Source organism: Odontomachus brunneus, unplaced genomic scaffold (genome assembly GCF_010583005.1).
Source record: "Odontomachus brunneus isolate Ranch 3 - 2012 unplaced genomic scaffold, Obru_v1 Obru_scaffold_001, whole genome shotgun sequence".
Taxonomy (NCBI): domain Eukaryota; kingdom Metazoa; phylum Arthropoda; class Insecta; order Hymenoptera; family Formicidae; genus Odontomachus; species Odontomachus brunneus.
In genome coordinates this window covers 5,173,484-5,197,523 of record NW_022639451.1, presented here as the reverse complement: position 1 = coordinate 5,197,523, position 24,040 = coordinate 5,173,484, and the positions used below count along the sequence as shown (strand labels likewise).

The 24,040-nt window shown below is 45.4% G+C and overlaps 1 protein-coding gene across 2 annotated transcripts in view; it reads right to left on the bottom strand.

The window, feature by feature from the left end:
• The window catches only part of LOC116853813 (neurotrimin-like), a 103,971-nt gene that overhangs the window by 79,155 nt on the left and 776 nt on the right, over positions 1–24,040 (bottom strand). The window lies entirely within an intron of this gene.

The following is a 24,040-nucleotide window of genomic DNA, read 5'->3' as shown; positions in this document are numbered from 1 at the left end:
GAGAGAGAGAGAGAGAGAGAGAGAGAGAGAGAGAGAGAGAGAGAGAGTGAGAGAGTGAGAGTGAGCGGAACGCGCGGCGAGAACCTCAAGGCATTAAACCAGACATCTCGTGTCCCATAAACCCTAGGCTTTGATCCTAATCCCAACTAGAACCTGAGCTGTCGTCTGCCTAATCGAGTTTAGCCGCCTCGAATCCACTGCGTAATCGACGCTCGAAACTCATACCTGATTATGCTGCCAGCTATTCGCAACATTGTTACCCGCCGAATCGCGTAATAAACTTGGCAATGTGAATAGTTTGAATCGTTGGCGGTCGCCGGCTGAAGGGAACGCGACACTATGATAAACGGCGCTGCTACAACATTCTACGAATTCGATGCCTATTGTCACACAGCGCGCAGATAGTAAGAACTGCGGAACACCTAGCCTGTACGTAGAGAAGTCAGTCACCGACATGAATCGCAAGATCGTATCCGAACATCCGAGATTCAAGGTCGCCGATTTTCATGGAAATTCCATCAGTCGCGCAACTTAATTTTCTCCCGAACTGATAAACAGTTAATAAATACACGAAATCTCAATCTAGATATTAATTTTTCATCATTAGCCGCCGTACTACTCCTACGTCATTGTGCTATCGTGTATGATTTCTCACTCACATTTATGACGAATGGAAGAGAGTATAAATTCATAAAATAAAAATTTAGTGCCTTTATATTGTATGCATATGTTTTTATTATTAAAAACAATGCAACATAATGAGATGTATAGTGTGAGAATGAAGTTGCCAACAAATAACAGAGTACGCAAAATCTTTTAGTCTCCAAAATAAAACGAGAAAATGTTATCTGGCGTATAATAAAAGTATATAAAAATCAATCATGCTCTTCTCTCCTTCTCACATGGCTTATTGTGATCCGTTCAATAGCAAAATTAAGCATTCACTTCACCATGAAGCTTTTGCAAGAGACAAGTATTCTCGTATCACCCTGTTTTATACACGATGCATGCGTTAACGTGAAAGATAATACGATGCACGCGATATCTAGTGCATGGTTTCCTAAAAAACAGCAGAAACGTCAGCAGTGTTATCTGATACTCTTTAACAAAATCACACAAGTTAAACTCTTGACACAATGTATATATGTGTGTGTGTGTGTGTGTGTGTATTGATTTACTTTGCAAATATTGACAATCAGTCTTGGCTACATTTTTATTTTCTTTGGAATTTTATTTGACTCGCGACAATAGAATTGACGAGCGGAACTGCACTCCGCGAGGAGACAAATTATCGCTCGCGCGCTTTGATATCATACAGATTACAAGCTCGACAGGCAAATTTAGCCCGCGATACTTTTGTTAACAAGATACTCCACGTAAAATACAGCCGATCCAGATAGAGTGCCATTCATCCACGAACTTTCGTCCCGCCACGTCGACTACTTTCTCCGAAAGGACCACCCGCGCTTTTGATACCGTAATCGTGAGAGATGTTTGGCGGGACGTGCGAATGTAGAGGTAAAGTCTCACCGATAGCGTGTCGCGTCCGCCGACATCATCAAAAGTATGTCAACGTCGTCACTTCGTTCGGCATTGTTCCCGGTGGCACTGATAGACGTCGTAACCATAATCTATAACGCCCTAAGAATACGCTTGGATGTGGCTCCGACTAATTAACATCGGAATGGGCAGGGAAGAGCGGCTGGCGGGTGCGTTTTCATTGCGCCAGCAATAAATCCAGGAAGCAGATAAGCGTTATCGCGGTCTTTCGCCAGCACCTATCTGTAGCAGTCGTGGTTTCCCTATTCTCGAACAGACACACGAGCCTGCTACGCCACGTAACGTAACGTAACGCGCCCGCCATTGCGCCCGTGATGGACGATTTATCGATCGGTGGCTCACCGAGATCGAAGCGATCGAGGACTGCCGAGTATAAACGTAATGCGTGCAATCGTGAAGTTGGACGGGTTAGTAAATTAAGCTTCTTTCGCCGGGAGCAATTTATCCTCCGCGAAAGGCTCGTATGTTGAACTGCATAAACTCCGATGGTCGAAATATATATAATTAGATTGCGTTTCCTACGCCGCAGACTGCAAGAGTATTATGTGCAAAACGTGGTTACAACCGAATTATATCGTAAAAAATTTAATTTTTACATCGAAATATGACGTAATTACATTATATTATTTATAGCAGTGGGAGCTTTCTGTTTTGTGTAACAGCAGAGAAGAATATACGATGTGGATCGCTCGTACGTAATAATAATGACTAAAGTAAAATACTCGAATGAGTTATCCAGATTTTCGTTAATTTGGCACTATGCTAAAGTTTTCCTTGGTAATCTTATAAGTTGAGTAACAAAGAAACTGCATTCTTCTGCGCGAAACTGCGAGTCTAGTAAAATCATCTACTAAATGCGCTCTTTTAATAATCAATTGCCGTAGCTCTGTATTATACATTAAAGTTCTCAGGAGTTTCATTAATTTTACACACACATAGAAGAACGTATAACGCGAAGTAGACTGCATGTTGGCAGAAAAGATTCGTTCAGTTGGAAAATCTTCCAATTACATAGCCGTAAATTTTTTTGTCATTTCGCTATCTGCGGAATTATATTGTCTCTATTTCGACTATATGTCTGTGGGAGCCGTGCCAGATAAAAATTCGCGGATTACATATTGTTCCGCACTTCATCCGACCGCAAAATTGCGCGAGTCCGCGACCATAACCAATAAATCGTTACACACCTATAGAATTCAGAACGCTAAACACTCCATCAATCTACAGTAGCACAGTGATAACATCTTTTAATAGAATTAAGAGAACGATTCATCATATTATCGTCATCTAGTTATACTCGACAAGAGGATCATTGAAGATAAACATGTATGAATCACGTACGCGATCCAGTTATCAGGAATCTATTTTGGGCCAATTTTCCAATGGAGCAATAATTTTATAGTCTTAGTAGTATCAATTACAACTCTAGGTACGGTTAGAAACAGTGAATTCAACTTTGTTATTAAACTGTCCACCTACACGTTGAAATATTTATATTGTTTATACTACGGGCACATCATTCGTGATCAAAGCTAAAATTCAAAGTCTCTCGTCGATACGGCGACGATCAGTACAACTACTGAACTTTAAAAGCTATTAAAGATACTTCACACGTAAGTGTTGACTATAATGCACAGAGGACATAGAACTTGCGATTAGATTTTAGATGTCGAAGAAGAAGGTAATTCGAGCATTAGTATTCCGGTCAGAACGGAGAGTGTTCACACAGATATTCCACAACTCACACTACTCTGATGTACACCTTTCAACGCGACTCGTAAATGTATTTTTATCGCGAGGAGATACGAGTACGTTGAATAAGTACGAAAGCGGTTGATAGCGCGTATGAGCGAAATGCGGGATACACATAGTTCGATGGCAGATTTTTCGCGGCAGATCTCGGGGTGATCGTGGTTCAATACGTGCGAGAGAGAAGGGACGTGTAAACCACCCCCTCCCAGAATTGACCCATCACGATACGAGCCTTAATTGTTGGCGAAATGAATTAACGCGGCGCATGCGATGCGCTTTAATTTATTCACCATTTATCCACGTTCAACTATTTCCGGCACGGCGCCTGTAAAATATGTTGTTTCAGCGTGAGCGATACAACTCCTCGCCGGGACGTAACATCCCGGATTATTACTAATGCAATTACGGCAATTTACTAATGAATATCGAAGTCTATTGTTTATCGGTAAATCTCGCCCTCTCGGTATGGCGCGCCGAGAACTTGCGTACACGAAACGGCGGAATATTCAAGGAGAAAAGTTTCATCGTTACAGAACAACTCCGCCTCGCACTGTAAATTATATGGTTCTCGGGCCGGCTATAATAAAACGAGATCGAGCGAAAATTATTCCCATAATAATTTTATTGCATCGCATCCGCGGAATTGGACCTCCATTTCGTATATTCGAAGGAACACGCAAGCGCGCATCCGATGTATTCAAGCTTCGGGAACAATTTTATATAACGGAAATAATATTCTTCACAACACATGATAAATTTTGCAGGCACATAATGAGAGATATCGTTCGAAATGCAGCGAACAAGATCTCATCTTGCTAACCGTACACGTCCAATGCATTATCGTGTTGTTGCTGGGGTAATAATTCCGTATATTATATAATACGATAATCTGTATGTTACTGAAAAATAAAGACTTTTAATTAATACGATATAAAATATATAAATAAATTAAATATATAATATCTATGTGGTAAAAGATAGAGAGAAAATCCGACGAATCATTTTCTGCTATTTTTAAACAAACCCGCAAAATTTTCCACACTTTTAATTCCTTCTAATACACAGTTGTCGTTATTTTGAAAGGATGCATATGTCGTAAAACATGCGTTATATATTGCGCGCAATATATAACGCATGTTAACACTGTTTCCCGAGGTAGACAGGGTTGGCGCGGACGGAAGCAGCTATTGACGAAACGGATTATTACGTTATTTTGTTTCGTCGCGTTTCTATCATCTACGTCGAGAATTCAACGTAATATATAGAGCATTGTCGATATAAACAAGATCAAGTAAAGACGCGGAGGGTACTGAGCGAGGAGAGGGTGGAAAGAGGTGTCTGGCGCTAAAGCCGACAGTGAGCAAAAAATTTACGCCTGGACAGTACAAACACGCGAACGCCGCGACCGACGAACGTCAACGGCAATAACGACGCATTCAAATTTAAGTGATGCACCTGCAGCAACGAAATTGTCGCGAGATTAAATCCCCTACGACTGTCGTAATCAGATCCAGGTAATAAACTCTCTATCTATAAATCCCCCCGCGCGTTCTCCGACCGCCGTGTCTCTTTCCACCGCGTGTTTCGTTGCGCGTCACCCCAAGCCCTCCGACCTCTCTTCCTCCCTCGCTGTCTTCTCATCCCATGCGCACATACGATATACAGACATGTGCACGCACGCACGTGTATATACAAATACAATTTCGTTCATGCCTTTGCGCCCACCCTCATGTATCCTTCCTTCCCCGGAACAATTACTGCGCATTTTAATTAAAAATTCTATTAATTCGCAGCCGGGCTCATGCGACCGCCGTGGAACAAACGACGCCGTTCCGAAGTATTAAAAGATAGTTTTAAGGCCGCGGAACCGTTCCCACGTAATTCCCCGTAAGGGAGGAAGCGCGGCGCGCTCTCATTTTCTTTTTAATTTCTCCGACTCTTTAGTAAAGTGTTAATCTCATGAGGACTCCGGCAATGAACGGGAAGTTGTCAGTGACCCGACCAATTGCGTTCGCGCATACGAGAACGCAAGCGTCGGCGTTGGGGATATCTCTCTTTGGTGGAAATGGACCTTGACATAGTTTCCCATTCAAACTGCATCACTCGGCATATCGTTGAATAAAAAAGAAAGAATATCGTGAGTATCGGTAGGAGAAGAGAGAAAGAGAAACAGACAAGTGCAGCCGTGATACATCTCTTAGAATAACTGAAACTAAATATTTGGACGCGAATATGGGACGCGATAAAATAACATGCACGGACGAGCGAGTATTCTTAGTTGCGCGGAATGTATAACTTAATTAGCAATTAGCTTGCAAAATGCGTCTGCAACAAAACACGGTCATATCTGAATATCCAATTTACGTATTGATGTATGAGATCGTCAAAGCGCTGAAGTAATATAGATATGAATAATAATTAATCGGTATGTTGGAGAGCGAGAGAGAGAGAGAGAGAGGTGGGGAGGAGGAGGAGAGAGAGGGGAGAGAGAGGGAACTATACTGAAACTTAATGCATCTCATTACTACGCGCTTCATGCCGCCAAAGAAACGTCCTCGCGCTTCGGCTTGTGTATGCCGGCAGATGTTTATGTATATGTATAGGTGCGCTGTCACCGGTTCGGGATTTGTAAAGGGGAACATCCTGGCGGCACACTTAGCACGGATAACGGCGCTGTAAGATCCTGGGGTGGAGAGCGGCGTAAAGTTTGAGCTTAAAACACAATTTAGCGACAGCGTGTCTTCTATATCCACGACGGAATAGGTAAGATAGTTTGCGGAAACAGGCGGGGCGAGGTAACTCGTTCGGCGCAGCATCCTTTTCCCGGTCCCGAGTTTCTGCGCCCTGGGAAAAATCCTTCTCTGGGGAAAAATTTTGTTCGTTGGTGCACGGCAATTAACAAGCACTTGCGCTTCGCATCGCGCAAACAACGTCGGTCTTTACTTACTTATCTTAGCAAATAGTTATGTGAGCGTACGGTTCTTTAGGTTTTAGCGAAATATTTCTTCCACTGCACATACCATTTTGCCGGTTTCCATATACGGGGATAATCTTAGGCGACATTGGCGAACGCACAATGAGGGTTTTCCGTTAAAATGTCGCGTGAAATAATTCCCGCGGAATGTATCTGCGGAAAATGCTAAGTAATTGAGACTGTCGCTTGACTTGTCGAAACTTGCCGCCGAGACCTCTGACCGTGTTCGCGAGGAACAATTTATCCAAGCAATGAGACAAGATCGGTTTTAATTGCGTGCCACGTTAAGATGAGGTCTTTGTTAGACCAAAGTTTACTGCGATTTTACTTGCGCGAAATTGAGGTCGTCAAGATAAATTGGGGTTATGACAAAAGTTTGGATAAAATGTTAATTACAATGATAAAATTGGAGCCGAGGATCTAATTCATTGAACTACGGAACGTTGAAATAATTTCAAACGCAACAATATCTCGTCATTAGATTATATCTAATGAAGGATTATATTGGGCTTGAATACACAAGATACAGAATACAGCAAGATTTCCCAACAATTTTTATCGCATTTTGGTTGCTATGCCCCCATCATATCATTTATTCGTAAATCCTCTCAAAAATGAAATGCGAGTAAATATTTGAAAAGTTCCCAGAGAGCAGGCAAAATCGATCGCGTCGTCTGTATAATGTGCAGCTAAGCGACACGTCTCACTGGTCTCCGAGTCATGAGGTGAACGACACCTCATATGCAATAATTAATATATCCTCGAAATATTCACGATTTGTACGGAGAATGTCTCTCGTTAATTTCCAAAATTACACGATTCGTTAAAATTAAACGCGTGCACGATCCGTCGAAGCGATCTTAAAGCGATCTTAAAGCCGTCGAAAGCGTGAAATTTCACGAAGCTGCGAGCTGCACATACCGCAAAATCACGCGTCAATATGCGCGAGAATTGGACTTCGCTATATATCGTGCCACGTCTATCTTTTAATTTCGCGAATGAACTTCGGGTGGCGTGTATTTTAGGCGCCCATTGTTTGGCTTACAATCATCGGCGGAAGGGCACCTGTGCGAATTGCGAATCATAGGACGAGCCCGCACCCGCATCCCCGTCCACGACCGAGGGAAATCCGAACGTCCAACGAAAATCGATTCGGCGAGTCGGTGGGGGGAGGCCATGATACCGGTAATTTGTGACACGCGATCTCGCACCGAATGAAAACTTGATGCCGTCACGTGGATCGGACTGGCGCCACGCAGACGTTCCGGTTATTTCATCGGGTTCTCTACGGTTTCCATACGCGCGCATGTATGGTCTTCTGCGCCCCCGTTCATACACGCGTGCCATCGAATCGGAGTCTCCGCGCTGTTCCGTGCTTGTGATCTTATATTAGAGATCGACTTGTCAGATATAATTTCACGTGCGCGACGCTCTGGCCTGTCTGCGCTCACGGCTTTCGTCGAAAGTGCGCGGCGAAAAACCACTTCCATAATACGCCCGCAACGAAATGAAGGGCAACGAAATAAACGCATTATTGACCAGCCATCTGTGTTCTTTATCATATTCTGTATCGTTGCTATTCAAATTCGTATTAATAAAACGGCGAACGGCGTTTGCATACAAAGCGCAGGGCGATATCGCTCTAAGGACAGATAGAAAATTAGAAAGAAAAAGGGAGACAGAGAGAAAGAGAGAGAGAGAGGAAAAAAATTTGGACAAGTTTCACGACAAAGTAAATAATTCATTGTTTATTTAAGTCACACGTATTGACGAATCGTTTTACCACTTGAACAGGGAAGTGTATAAAAATCAATGATAAAAGTGTCGCTTTAATTTGATTTTATTGCGAGTATAAAGTATTGCGGTTGACACAATTTCCAATGTACTGTCGCTCTCGTGCGCAAAATATAGCCAATAATGGCGGTAATGCATTAACATTCGTGCGCGTTATTAACATGAAATAACTATTAATACTTAATAGTGAATACCTGATCACAGACTGGTAATTACGAAATTATGAACCCGTTAGCCGCGCGTACCGCGCGGGTTACGTGGTTTTACTCGCTCCGACGTGGGTTAACTCGCTCTCAGATCTTGCATAAAACTTGCGCGGCATAAGTTCAACGAAACTCAGACTCGTTGGACCGCAACGTAGAATCGTGCTGTTTTCCGAATACCGCGCTCGTTAAGTCCGCGAGGGGCTTAAAATGGAGAATTTCACGGCCCTACGGTTTCATCTTTCAATCCTGATACGCTCTTTGGATACGCCGCTGCCCACATGTGTATGCATCCGCGGGATCAATCATACGTTTATCAGCGCCGCGGAACCGCTGCGAATCCTGCGAGGTCAAATCGCGCGCGACTCCAATTTCAAATCTCTTTCTCGTTGCGAACGGTCCCTCGCGCATTTCGGCCGCAGGCACGCAGCAAGAAGGTATCGCACTTTTGGGAGGCCTCCGTCGCGATTTTGCGCACCTCGCTCTGTCGCGGGTAACGAGCGATTGTACATGTATGCGACGCGCCTATACCAGCGCACACGTATTGCGGCCGACAGTCGCATGCTCTCGCACAAAGGATCCCATTAGACGGTACGAGCACGCGGATCCTGCCCTTTGAACGTACGCAAATCAGTGACAAGTCGTGTACGAACAGGCACTCGAGGAACGGACTTCTGGGGTACATCAAGGCACCAAGCATGTCCAGTGCGCGTTCCCACTCGCCGTCCTTCTGGAAACACTCGTCTTGCCCTTCAGGAGGGAGGGAGGGAGGGAGGGAGGGTGGGAGAGACGACGGCGAGCGAGCAGGCAGGTGACACGGTGAAAATGGGTTTTCGATCGCTCCGCTCTCCAGGGGGAGAAAGGCAAGAGCACGTGGTCCGCTCTCGGTCGCGTAAGAACCGAAGCGCGAAAGCCGGCCGGCCAAACGACCTACCATTGCCGCTGATCTGCGTTAATGACCGGCGAGTTTAATTGGAGGATAATGGGCCCGCGATAACTACGGCGGATTACTACGCGGCACGTCCGTTTACAAAGAACGCGCGTTGACAATTTTTCGTTATTAACGTTAAATGCGCGGATTAACGCGCAGCAAACGCGCTGGATAAACAATCAGCGATTTCGCTCGCCTCGCGGCGCTTTCGATTACATCGGCGAGAGCATTGACGTGTGCCATGTAAAATGCGCGATTACGCAACGGGGCTGACAGCGGGGAAGGCGGGTAATAACGATCAGTCGTGGTGAGGGGATGAGAGGGTGATGAGGGGAGCCGAAGGAATTCGTTTTATGCGGGAATTATTGTTATTAATTACGACGCTGCGCCGTGAGAGCGCGACGTTTTTCAGATTCGCAGCTGGACGAACGCGCTGCGTTTGCAATTAACACAGTGGCCGTGCCCCTCCACCTCCGCCACCTCTGTCCATGACAATGGCATCTGGCTGTTCGGAAATAAGTCGCTGCATCCTATTTGCGGAATAATATCCGACTGATACGCGCCCCCTTTTATAAGAAGCACAAGAGATACTCCATAAAGTGCCGCCGAGGTTTAATTAAAGGATAATGACGTACAATGTCGTTTAATATAATTTCCGTTACAGCAATACCTGTTTCGAGAGACATTTCCATTACTTCTTAAAGTGATTTTGGCGCGCATTTGTAAGCGTCACTTTCTATTCCGGTTTAATCTATAAGAATAAAATCGAAAATTTTATTTTGAGTAAAAAAAAATTTGCTCGTGTGTCAAAGATTCATTTGGTCTACGCGAAACAAGAAACTCAGAAACGGAAATACACAGACGTGAATTTATTTTCGTGAAAATAATGTAAGGTAATAAAATATTATGCGATTGAATATTTTATGCTCTCCGCGACGCGTCGTCTCGAAATAGATAACAGGTGGATTGAGACGATTGATTCTGCAAAACTACTGACACTTTAGCGGAAATTGAATTATTGATATTTCATCGAGCACTTTATATCCCGCGTTCAATCTTGATGAGGAAATTGCCATGCGTAAGATGTCGATGCGCGCAGTGCAGTTAATAAAACCGCAAGACCGTACGTTCGATAGCGCGGGGACGCGATTGGCGAGATAAATTTCCCCGAGACAAATGGATCGTCTCTCTACGTTGTAAATTGGAATCCGAGCGGATAGCGTTTGTTAATACGATGTCGCATAATACCAGGGCGAAATTAGACTTTAAGGACGAGAATGTCGTCCGCACCAGCCCAGAAATCCCATCCCAAGAAAAAGTGGACGGTCTGTGACAGTGGAAAATGGGATTTCGATCGTTCGCGGGACACCAAGCTGCCGCTGAAGAACGAGCAGTGGCCAGCTGCGGTGGATCGTAAAGTAGAACGGGTGGACCAATCAGAATAGAAGAAGGACAAAGACCTCCCTATAATATTAAGCCAGGATATTAAACGTCCACAACGTTGAAGCGTTTCCGGGCGAAATGTGCCGTCGCCTTTTTTCCTCAAAGACGAGATAAAAAGAAAAAAAAAAACTAGAGAAGTGTGCAGCAGCACAAGACACGATACCGCCATAGAGAGTAGAATGACGCGCTTCATGACGTAAACTCGGTAACTGGCCGTCTCTCGCGCGAATGGCAGGCGCAATCCTTGGAGAAGGGACTACGCAGGACAATCTCTCGTTTTCCGAGAGTATACGAAGATACGAAACAGCCTTTCTAACGGCGCCCTCCGCATTGACCGAGGAATAAACTCGGCTGGTGCCCCGCATAAAAAAGTAACTGCTTACACGTCGCTCGCGCTGCGTCGCACGATCGCACGAGCTTCACCGGATAAACTTCAGGAGTCCCGCTAACGACGGCGACGACACGGAGGTGTGACGACTTTCGGACGCGCACCACGTTTCGATTTCCAAACGACGCGCGCTCAGGGAGTCACGCTTGCCGGCTCTATATACGTGTAGTACGTGCATGTACCGTCACCTGGCACGTACACGGCCGGGATATCACGCCGGAGGATTAAATGGGGAGCCGGTTGGACGAGATCGAAGAAAACGTCAGCTGCGATTATTTGCGAGAGACATCGTTGTGACTCGAATGCGCCACATACGTTTACGTAGAAAATAAGGAAGCGCGCAGTTGCTGAGAACAAGCGAGAAATAGAGAAAGAAAGAGAGAGAGAGAGAGAGAGACAGAGAGTGGGCGTTTCGGGAGATAGCCAGCAAGTTTCATGGCGATAATCAAATGACACGACGGTACCGGTGATGCCGGGAAAATATGGGGCATTGGCAGCGCGGGAAAAAGGGAACCGACTTCCTCGAGATGTCGTAAAGTCGCGCGCAAGTTGCGCGAGAGTTAGGAGAAGCGTAGCGCGAGCAACGTTTCCGGGAGCACCGAGGAGAGCAGACGAGGAAGAAGAAGAAGAAGAAAACCCGAGGGTGAGAGGAGAAAAATACGTAAGGCGAGTGAGCGACCTTACGAGAGGGAAGAAACGGTGCGAGCACCTGACGGTCGTGCGCGCCCGCATACGCATGCACGCACGCACGCATACACGCGGTGCATCCAGGATCTTTTGAGCGATCAGGTTTTTAGAGGACGACTGATCGAAGAGAAAGCTTTCCTTCATTATCTACGCTTCGGCACAACGGAAATAATACTGCGCGCCAGCCACGCTCTGCGATCCGTCTTGTTTCGTTAAGGGAAACTGCTCGTCCCCATTGTAGTCACAGATAGAAAACGGAACGTGATCGATCGATCGAGGCGACGACTTGTATATAGCAGCGACCACCCCCGCCGGTTCAAGCAAATGCGGGAATCAAGCGTCGGCGCGGATTTCCGCCGAGCTCCCCGAGAGAAGTTGAGAGTCGAGATACTCATTTATTGGTCATAAAGGAGAGTCATCGGCGGCAGTTAACTATGACGGGGGTGAAGGTGCACGATAATGGAACGTAGTGTCGAAAGGGAATGCGATTGATGTTAACGTCAATGTTCCGTTGCTGGAACGACAATAATTCCGAGACGGAGACAACGGTAGTCCGTGTCTCTCCCCCTGTCTCTCTCCCTCCCCCCACTGTCTCTCTCACGTTGCGAGAGAGCCGATAGTTTGAAACACCAAATAAATTAGTTTATAGTCCACAGAGGGGTCGAGCCATATAGGAAGGGAAACTACCTGTAACGATACTGCGTCCGTACGTAACGAAGCTTAAACCCCGTGAAACAACCCGACGACTCGGCGATCCGCGGCTGATATATCCGGAAGACACGCGAAAATAATTGTGGATAGAAACGCGCAGTTAAAAACAGAGGGTAGACGCCGTGGAGACACAGGATGGCTCGAGGAAACAGACGGAACAGGATCGAAGAAACCCGCCTACTGCCCACTGCCTACCACTGCCAAACGCTACCCATCCCGCCGAGGAAGTACGTTCGACGATTTAGCCGCGGCTGAAATACGATCTCGCCGAAATCCACGTACAGGCGAAACAAAAATAGACCAAGTGCGAGACCGTTCACGAGCGCTGAAGTGATAATCTGTAACGAAGTAGCGTGATACGGACAGTACTCGAGCGAGCGAGCACACAAGCATACTCACACAACCACGCAGATACACACACACGCAGAACCATACAACGATTGTTGAAGGGGTCGCGAGTTCAGCCATTGGGCAAAGTTGTGGCAGCGCTGGTGGACTAATTAATCGGGGTTAAATAACTGACTATAAAATACTTGGCGTGTCGAGGCTCCGCAAATGCGAGCGCGAGCACACAACGTGAATCGGGAAAGGGTTGGCGGGCAGTCTCGCTAACGGCCGCTGAGAGTTTAGTCGAGTCGGGTGAGCGGAGGGCGAGCAAGTAGGCAAGCAGGTAGGTAGGCAGGCAGGCAGGCAGGCAGGCAGGCAAGCAAGCAGGCGGGCGGGCAGGTACCTTTAATGAGGTTGATAATGGGTGGTTATATAGTCTCTCCCCGTCTCAGCCCAATAGCTCGGCCACCCACTTGTACGCCTTGCTCACCTTTCTTACCGCCGCGCGCTACTCATTGATTTCGCGCGGCTCGGCTTGGCTCGACGCGGCGAGGTTAATCGGGCCGCGAGAATTTCGTATTTCAGCGGGTTTTCAGCGGGTTTTACTCGAGTTTAAACACTTGCCCTGGAAGTGCCGTTAATTGGACCCGTGATTCTACCTCCGCTCTTGGCTGTTGCTCCCCCTTTCCCCTCCCGACATGTTGGAAACCTTCTCTCTCTCTCTCACATTTATAGCGCCGCGCAATTCTAGTTCCACACAGTGATTCCCGGAGAAATCATAGAGACTACGTGCGCCGCGATCGTGAGCGCGTAGGAGAAGCTCTCGCTAGCTTTAAGATAATGTTGGATCCCGTCGTACTGTCGCGCAAAATCCTATGATCTCGGAGGACAATAGGAACTGGAGCGAGCAAACCCGCGAAAGGTACGCGCGCATGCGACGAAGCCTCGTTTAAGCAGATCCGTCTTTGAACGAGCAATTGTCGAGTATTGCGCTTTCGTTCGCACGAGAACCACCTGTAAAAATACTCGTAGATGCCTTCCTTAAGACACGCGCGTTGCGGACGACTAACCGAGTGTTCTTGGTCTCGTACGCCTCCCCTGCGCGCAAAGGGTGTAATGCGCCGTGACTAAAGCGAACGAGGGACTCACGTCGCGGAAGCGCGTAAACAGCGACGGTAGTAGTAAAATGTCGAGGGAAAACAAGGTCTCGCGCCTCGTCTAAACGGCTCCGCGGCGGATAAATTCATTCGCGGACGAAACGCCACCGGACCCCCCGGGGTCGTTAAGGTCCGCGCGAATTGTCAAACTGCTCGTAACGCGAGCATAAAGGCGAATCTCCGATTCGAGCCAACGCGTCGACAAGTTCGACCGCACTTGGCGACAACATTTGGGAACAATTCGGCGACTACAAGGCCGCCCGCAGTCGCACAAGTCCGCTCGAGCGTGAACCCGTGCGGCGATGGTGGCGGCGCAACGCCTGGAAAAGTTGTTCACACCTCGGCCATCTCTCAAACATCGCGTATCGCTCAGGAAACGTAGCTGTGTTCACGCACAGAATAGCGGAACCGACGAGTTTCAGCAACGGCAGAAGAGAAGAGAGTCGTAAAGATGCGCGGGTAACCGCTACTGTGCCGCAGCAATCGGCCATGTAAACCGCCACTCGGATCGACGAGCATCGGCTCGAAAAATCCCGCCGAAGAAGTCGAACGATCTCGACACGATCGCGCGCTCTCGAATGCTATCGCGATCACCCGCTCGCCGTCTCGGTCGGCGGCCGCGCGTGTGGATCTTTCATAACTCGGTTTCGTGATTTATTGCGACCTCGGTGATTTTTCATCGGGCAGCCTACGAAATAAAGTGATTGATTGCGCGCGAAAAGGAGCGCCGGCGAATGCGGTCGAAAGGCAGAGAGAGGATGAGAAAGAGAGGGAGGACGGAGAGTGGAGAAGGAGGAGGACAGCAGAGAGAGAGAAAGAGAGAGAGAGAGAGAGAGAGAGAGAGAGAGAGAGAGAGAGAGAGAGAACGAGATATATTCGTCAAGACCTCACCACAGGATAGATCGTTAATTTACGATTGTTAATTCGGGAAAGAGTTACCACACCGTGAGTTGCGCCGAGACGATGTTACTAAGGACAAGCGATAAATTCGCGTGATATATGAAGCGGCTATTAATGTTTTGTTAATCAGTGGTAAGAGTTACGGCTAGCGCTACTACGGCTTCGGTTTGCCGTTAATGAGATCGTTAGGCGGGCGCAGAGGAAAATGGAAGCGCGCAGCACGCACCGTCGTCGCTCGGCAATTTTTGCGCGCAGCTTTAATACTTTTTCTCTCTCAGCTGTACATATCGGCGATACATCGTGTGTCCCTCAAGACCGACTCACTCTCTCTTCTTGCAGCTTTTGCTTCGAAATATTAATTAAGAAGTTTAACTCTGTCTCTCCCTTTCTCTCTTGCGTACAAGAAATTCCGGGCGTCCCAGATACTTATGACGAGAAATATTTACACCATAGGGGATTATATCGTTTTTAAGAGGATTCCGCTAAGACACGCTGAGATTTCTTAATGTTAACAACGTGATATTTATTCAGGACAAAGAGTCTCCCTGCTGATGTCGCATTTTCTATATTTTCTAAGCGCTCATCACCGCTCTGAATGCGCGGTAAAAATAAGCATTATAGAATCGTGTATTCTAGGTGAAGGAGCGGCATTTGCATAACATTAACATAAAAATATATATTCTACGTAAAATAAATGAGCAGGTCAACCCAGATTTCCCGCGCTTCCTTTCATGTACAAATTTTTGGGCCAACCTGAAGAATTATAAATTTGCATTCACAACAAATTATATTTTATCTCTCGCTCCCTTCCTCCCGCCGCGCTTTCAATATTAAACTTGTGTATTTCGGGAAACACACCACATGCTCGCTTCGTATAAAAATGCTGCGTGATTGAAATAAAATTCCACCTCCGTGATCTGTCAAGTTGTTGCGGAGGTAACGCGGAGAAACGAGCTCTTTAGAATAAATCCGATTTATTATGAGAATACGAGATAGTCGATAGTATCCGAAGTACCCAGCGCAATCGAACGGAATAACAATAGACGGCGAAGCGTAACTGATGTCCATCATAGATCAACCATGACCACCGTGCGACATGAAAGTCGCGTGTATAAGTGTAGGAAACGGAAAAACGGCACAATGTCAGAATTACGAGATGGTGTGCTGTGCGTCGCAGAGGCCGACGATGAAAATGCGGCAATGATAAATGCTCCTTTTTCCTTCGACGAACTTCGGTTAGCGTTGCTCCACGATTCATCATCGGTAATTAGCCATGAAACGGTCGCGACACACACGAGTGCTTAACATGACCGAAAGAATATGAAGAATTGTACATATCTGGCTCGTGACGTAGGAAAAAACGACGGAGGGAAAGATATGGCAAAAAAAAAGAACAAAGTTCCCTGGCATTAAACTTGTGCAAGCAATCAGCTTGCGGCTAACGTCTACGCGATGGTTATATTTGCCAAAGGAAAATTCGAGAACGAGCCGACGTATGGAGCTTGTTGACTCTCTGGAATTCTGCCGAACGCCACAGTATTCGTAGCCTCGCTACAAATTTAAGCCAAAACACCCAAATATAATTCGGTGTGCGTATTTTTGTTTAAGCGACATAACAATAAACGCGTTGGATATCGATTGGTCTTAAGGAACGTGGAGGAGGCCGCCGTTTCGAAATCGAGAGCTGTAATCATTTACAGTTATCTGCAGTGTGATTAGATGCACGATCTCCTTTCCTTTTAAATACAGTTTGTCATTTCCTGTTACAAACACTGAATAATAACACACGATTAATGATTGATGATTCCGTCGAATTATATAGTCGGCCAATCGATGTGGCTTGTGAACTGATTTGAGATTTTACACATTAATGAGGTTGGTCGCCGATGTGTATAATGGACACGCAAACTTCATTCGTTTGGGATTTCAACGAGCATATCATAATATCAAAAGCATATTACAGTCATGCATAATTCCACCAGGCCGATGAGAAGTACCAAAGTATGAGAAAGATACAAAATTGCGTGTCCAATTATGTGCAATTATACTGCATACACGCGCGCGCGTATAGACACACGTCCTGGACGTCAGTACGATGTTGCAAACATCGTACCGAAAATATGATAAAATCGGTAGTGACAGGCATTTGTAAGGTTTGCGAGACCGTAAAATTGAATTAAAATCGATGACAACGTTCGCTTCGCCAGATTCCCAATAACGTTACTGTTAGCACGTTGCACGTTTTTCCGCCCATTCGACGGAACGATCCAATTTCGTCGAGTCCTCTACATCGGCCGATCGTGGGAGACAAGCATGTGGTGCCACACTAGCGCGCGACGGCCGTTTGCGTGACAATTAGAAGGAGACAAATGCATGGAGCCAATAGCGAAGGTGCGTGCAATTCGTTTCGACGTTGTCGTCGTCGTCGTCGTCGAAAAGCACGCTTCGCGTCGCATCGCTGCACGACACGCGGGCCGGTTCCGTCGCCGCGAGAAGTTAAAAGGTCGTTAGCTGAATTCGCAGTAGCGAACTCAAAACACCGCCATAATTTACGTGTCCCACTCGACCCCGTCGCGAGATCGTATCACTTCGCAGGTGTCTAGCTGCATTCTCGCGGAGGGGCATGCGCATGCAAGCACGGAAACGCTGTTTAACAATTCCATTCTTGCTGGGAGAAAACGTTTCTAAACCTCCGCCGGTTCCACCGGCTTTGCACAAGTGCGGAAATCTTTAATTTCAATGTGCCACACATTTGTTTAAAGTAAAAGCGTCCTAATGCCTGAACACTAATAACACTAACTTTGGACAATCTTACTGTTTTGGTCTTTAAATGCGAACATTTAAACTTTCAATATATATAGAGAGAGAATATGTATATACACACACATATTGAAAAAAATATATATATTCTACGTTTAAATATTTGTATTTAAAAAACATACAATCAAAATGTTCAGAGTTAGTAGTAATGTTATTAATATCTAGGCACTGGCATTTCTATGTCACTCGTTCATCTATTTTCTTCGCCATGTCTACACGACACATATGTTTAAAAAACTAGAATTCCGTCGAAAACATCGTATAATTCATTAATAGCGGTTAACGTATGTGACACGATTGCGATATCAAATATGGAAACGATATGCCGCATATGGGAATGACCTTAATATACAAATATATCGCACTCCTAACGTAATCTAAGCGAATTAAGAGAATGATCGGACAGACTACTTCAGACGGAAGTTTGTTTGTTTTTATTACGGATAGTCGCGCGATCTTACCAAGCATGGAAATTTTATTTGAATTAAAAGGTGAAAAGAATTAAAAGGTTAGGAGAATGAACGTTAAGTCTCTGGAGGCAACCTGTATAGAATCGAGCCTGATAACGTCACCGTTGGACGCACGAGACGAAGCGGGATTTTATCGGCGCAATGGCACGTCTAAGTCATTAGCTTAGGAGCGTGAGCGCGCGAACGCACGTCTGTGTCGTGCACCTAGCACGCCGAGGGCGTGAAAGAAATTAATTTCGCGATAGCGCCCGGCTAATTGTGAACCGCACTTTGAGGCCGACCTCGATATATCACGATGCACCGAATAGGTAAACGTATCACTGCTCTCTATCCTAATGAGTCGTCCGGCTGCAGTATATCTCCATTATGCAATCACGTCGCTTTCGCTCTCGGCCCTTGCGATTCGTTTAGGAAGTTGCGTTATCGCGTTTACTGTCCGCGGCAATTATTTCGATGCACATCGCGAATGAAAAAATCCCCGGCAGGAATCAGTCTCTCTCTCTCTCTCTCTCTCTCTCTCTCTCTCTCTCTCTCTCTCTCTCTCTCTCTCCCCCTCTCCCTCTCCTTCTCTCTCAATCTTCAGTGTTTTAAGCTTCACTACACAGTAACTGTTAAACAATTAAGAAAATCGTATCGAAATAAGACCAGTTAATTATTGGCCGGTTTGTTATTGGTTATTTATTAATTCTATGTATCACTTTCTCGCAAGAGACAACTAGGTGGTTTTAAACACATTGAGAAAAAATGTTTAGTATTTCTAACTGTAGTCACAAATAGAAAAATAATGACTATAAATTATGGTCAACAAAAGTATTTTTTAATTAAATTCTACTATAATGTTAATAACTTTATACGCAAATTGCTACTACTATTTTCCTATTAGAAATAATATAAACTACTATTTTTCTATTAGAAATAATATAACCAATTAAGAAATATGGTTGGGGCCAAAAATAACTATAATATTAAACTTATATAACCATCTTAAATAATATCCCCTAATTTTAATTTTTAATTTTTTAAAATAACTATAATTTTAATAACTATAACTTTTTTTAATTTTAGATGGACTATCTCTTATTGCAGAGTATCTTATAACAAAATTGTATTCCTGAGATCAATTTAAGCAGAAAAATTCCTGTAAACATAAATAAAATTAGTTGCCTAGGTATTCAATACTAAGAATTGAATTACAAGATTAAATACCTTATTATTAAAAATAAAATGTTCTGGACAGATTAACTGCGCAAAAAACTTCGTGATTGTTTCTGCCGACATGCGTCATTAATACGCTATCATAATGCAGGTCTATTGCCCACTAACTTCTTCTTCTAAAGGAGGAGTTTCCAGAATCTTATCTTTTAGAAGATAGATAAATTAGATCTAGTTTTTAGATTTGAACACCTCTACCTAGGTAACTAATGTGAATTTGATTCATGTTTTAGAAACTTTTCTGCTTAAATTTTGTCAGGAACACGTTCTTTCAGTATACACAGTTAATCATGAAACACCCTATATAATGACAATAGACAAAAAACGTTTAGACGATCTTAGTAAAGTAGCTTAGACGTCACAGCACATCTCCGCAGGACTCGTGAACGTTGATCGGTTCGAATAAAACTTCATTCACCGATAGTACTTTAATATGATAAGTCGGCGAAGTTAAGGAGCTTCGAAACAATACCGGGCTCGAAGTACGCCCCTCGATTTCAACGGGGCGCGAGCTTTACGTTGCGGAAAAATGATTAAGAGACTTTGTAAAACTTATTCGCACCGACATATAATAATCGAAAGATACACTCCCGCGTGCGTAGCTCTTTGCGATAAAAAATATTATCTCGCCAAAGAAAGACGTTTCAAGAGGCGTCACGACGTTACTTTCAAATGAGCGAAAATAATTCGTGAAGTTTAAACAGCTGTATCGCTTACAACGTTTCGTTCGCGTTTTCAAAGAGGGTCAGAGGTAGAACGAGAGAGAGAGCCGCTCTTGTTGTATATCACCCCGAATAAAATATCACGCGTCCCGCGGGAAGATGTAGAATTACACGAAAATGGACAGGTTTTTATTTCAAATACAGAGAGATGTGCAGTGAGAGACGCATAATTCGAGACTTATCATCGTGAAGGCATTTCTATCGCGACGCAAATAGCGTCGACGTGTACTGAAGGTGCAGTGGACCGCGCGCGCGTGTCATTATACATTCCCCTTTGCTCGCACCAGAGGTGGATGCATGAGGAATGGCGACGCGTGCGACAAAAAACTGAGAACCGCACATGTACTGCTGGTAGGATGTGCCAAAGAGTGGCTGCGCATATTTATCTACCGTACGCGCTCGCATTTCTCTACTAGAGGAGATTTCGGTGCACGCGCGAAGCACGGAATTGCTAGTTTAATACCGATTCCGCGTGCAAACACACGAAGGGGTGTGCCGGCCGACAGTGGTTTGCTGTTTGCGAATTAGGTGCAATCAAACGCAAAATCACACCGGCAAATATCACACGATTTACCAATCGCAGACTCCCGCAATTAATTGCTCGGCGCGATGCGCTATTAGCAAAGACAATTCGGCTAGATTTTGCGAAGATATAGGCGGGAAACCTCGCAGACGCCATAATTGCGCGCGTATCTCGCTCTGCTGCGTCTCTCATCGTTCGTGGTAATAGCGCCTCGACTATTACAAAAATACGCTATTTTTATGAGACCTGAGAGCTATTCGTTTTGACATTCGTATTCTTCGCGCTATCCTTCACGCGCGATGTAAAATAAAAAATAGTATTTAAAAAAATACAGTAGATAAGGAATATTTCTTTCAAATAAATAAATAAATGCCACAATGTCAATTACCGTAATTTTGTATTAACGCAGTAACAAAGTTACGACCACGAGAATTACGAGTTATGTTGCTCAATTACATCCTTTCATACGTATTGGTTTTTCCGTAGAAAAAAACGGACAGGAAACAACTATTATGACGACAATTATTCATATCGAATCTCTCGACAAATATGCTCCGAGTTACATTCACGAAACAAAATCTCATTCAGGAGCAACCGCACTGAGGGAAAAAATTATTAATTTCGCCAAAAATAATTGTCATCTTCAGCGCCAACTGTATTTTCTCATTTTAACAAAAACGTAGTAATAACGATACACATATTAGGTTATTATCACTGACACTATAGTAACACTTACTACAAAGAACGGTATAAAAATTATAAATACTTTATCACTGACTTTACTATAGTGACAAATACTAAACTATTTTTCTCCCAGTGCAAGAGAACGAATACTTCGCTGCTTGTATTCTCGGATTTTTATGAATCTCTAAGCTATATAAACGTGTCAAATACAGACGACTTTAATTCCATTTCGCGCAAATATTTCAATAAGAATAGATCGACGACGATTTCATTAGAAAATCTGCCATTAATAGTTCAGACGCGACGGCAACTCGGTGTTCAACGTATTAATAAAAGCACGACAGTAAAAGGAGGAATTTATCGCAGGGCTAAGCCGTTTCCAGTTGTGAATAAAATATAACCCAGGCGTCAATCATGCGCCGTCAGCCGTCACCCCGAAATAGGAAATATGCGTTAATTGCGCGTCTGATACCTCGAGTAATATACTTAACAATTCAAATTGCTCCTCGTAAACGTCAGCGAATTGACGCGGAATCTTTAAAGGGAGAGTGCTTGTTTCAGCAATTAATTTGACTTCTCCATTAACGGATTGCTCGTCGCGTGCATTATTCAGCGGATTAGAGAAACGTACGAAGATCTTTGCAATCAATTCAGAGTGAGAATAGCGCGAAATGCGCACGACTAAATAATGACGTGCCAACAGCCGCGCGAAAATGGACAGAGTCCATCAGTACGGGAATCCGCTTGTGTTTCCTTAGGCGAAAGCGCGAAGCGCGGTGTTCTTCACGTGACTTCAAATGACAACGCGAGACAGTTACATTGATGTCTGAAAACACATTGTTACAACTAAAATCGCACGGATAAACCAACGGACAAATGAGGCAAACGTAACGAAGAACTCGGAATGTTACTTTTAATATGACTTTATTACCAGCGAGAGCGCGACGGATCTACATATTTGAGCCATTTAGTGTAAAACGCTTTTGTAGTTGGTTTAGGACACTTTGTTAATTAAAACTGATTATGTAGAATAAGAATTAGGTCACACATTAGCAGCTTCGATGCTTTTTACGCCATCTCTTAATTTATACAAAGTATAGTGTAATAAAATCATGAGTGTAAGCGCAATTTCGCGCTCCTCAATATTACAGACGCACGCCGAGGTGATTCTTGCTCGTGTCGCATTAATCGATCGCGAAAGCCCGACTTTCGAAAGTGTGTAAATTTAATTAGTTCGCCGAATCGGGCCTGTGCCGAACGTGTAACGATCCGTCTGGGGGGAAGCACGCAGGAAACGACACCGAAATCCTCGCACTCGTAACTGTTCCGAAAGAATTGGAAATGCACGTTCTCGGGCAATAGCGTTCGAATGCCCGCACTTATTCGCACAAAATACATAAAACACACCCGTCCAGATTATCTGTTTTATTCGCACGCGATAAAAACTTGCGCGCGAGCCGACAGCTTTACTCCGGCGCGTCGTGCATAAATTAGGGTTGTAACAATTTTGAGAATCGTAAATCGCGGCCGCCCGCACATACACACTGCGGCTTTTATCGATATCTCTTTGCGAGAGGCGCATTCCGGCGTAAGTAACTCACGTGACGACTAGATTTAAGGGGGCGAGCGTTTATTACTACCTTATCGCACAAGTATCGAGCAGCAACGTGACGCGACCCGAACGCGCTGATTAAAAGCGCACCTCATCCTCGTCTCCGTCGTCAGCGTCGTCGCCGTCGTTCTCGTCCTGAAAACGACGGTATATCGCGTCGGATTCCGCAACTAACTCGGGACTAATTCGGGCGGCAAGAGGCGGGCAATTAACGTTCGGGCCATGCCAAGTGGATTTACGGAGCCTTCGGTCGGACGGCGCGATAATTCGGCGCTAAGTCATTAGCCCGCGCGATTACAGCGCAAGGCGCGCGTAATAGCGCCGGCGTATTTCAATGGCTCCTAATCCGCGGCTACCCCACGTGCCGACGCGCGGCGCAACGCGGCGCGACGCCGGGCCGCGTCTCTCTTTCTCTATATATCTTCCTCTCTCTCACTCTCTCTCCTTCTCGTCCGGAAGTCTGCCGATTACTTCCCTTTAAATTTCTGCCGTTTGTCTCGGCACCGCAAAGCGGGAATAATAGCAGGGGGGCGCGAATAAACGGCCGATCTCCGGCACGATCTACGAAGTGTCCCGTCCGACGGCTAAAGAACCCATTTCCCAGTCGACCGGCCAAGAAAGAGAGAGTAATTATTATCACGCGAAAGGATAAGAAGGGGAGTTCGTTGGACTAACTTCCGCCGTGATAATTTATACTTGTCATGATTCGTATACGCGGTGAGACGCGCGGCGCGGGGTTGGAGGTACGATGTGGCCGGGAGGAAACGGGCAGAAAGGGGTAGGTACACCGGGATAGGTGCCGAGGAAAGAATAAGCCCTGGGGGTGGCAAGGAGACCGATGAATGGCACAATGCCGACTTTCCGCGTTTCCATTTGCATGCGCCTATTTTCGTTCTATTTTCTCGGCTAAGGCGATGGACTCGGCCACTCGAGAGAACCGCGATCGTCCTGGATACGGTGAGACACACTGTCCGGAAGGAAGTAAGACAAAGGCAACAGGAGGCTCGCTGCTTTCGCTCCAATCGGTATGACGTTGATCCGTAGGAGCCGTCGTAACGAAGGAAACTGGACGTAGAACCGCGGCTCTAGTAAGCGGCTCGAGACTCGTCGAAGCGCGGAGGAGCCTGGGAGACTTTTACGTCCAGACAGCGTGCAGCGCGATCTCGATCA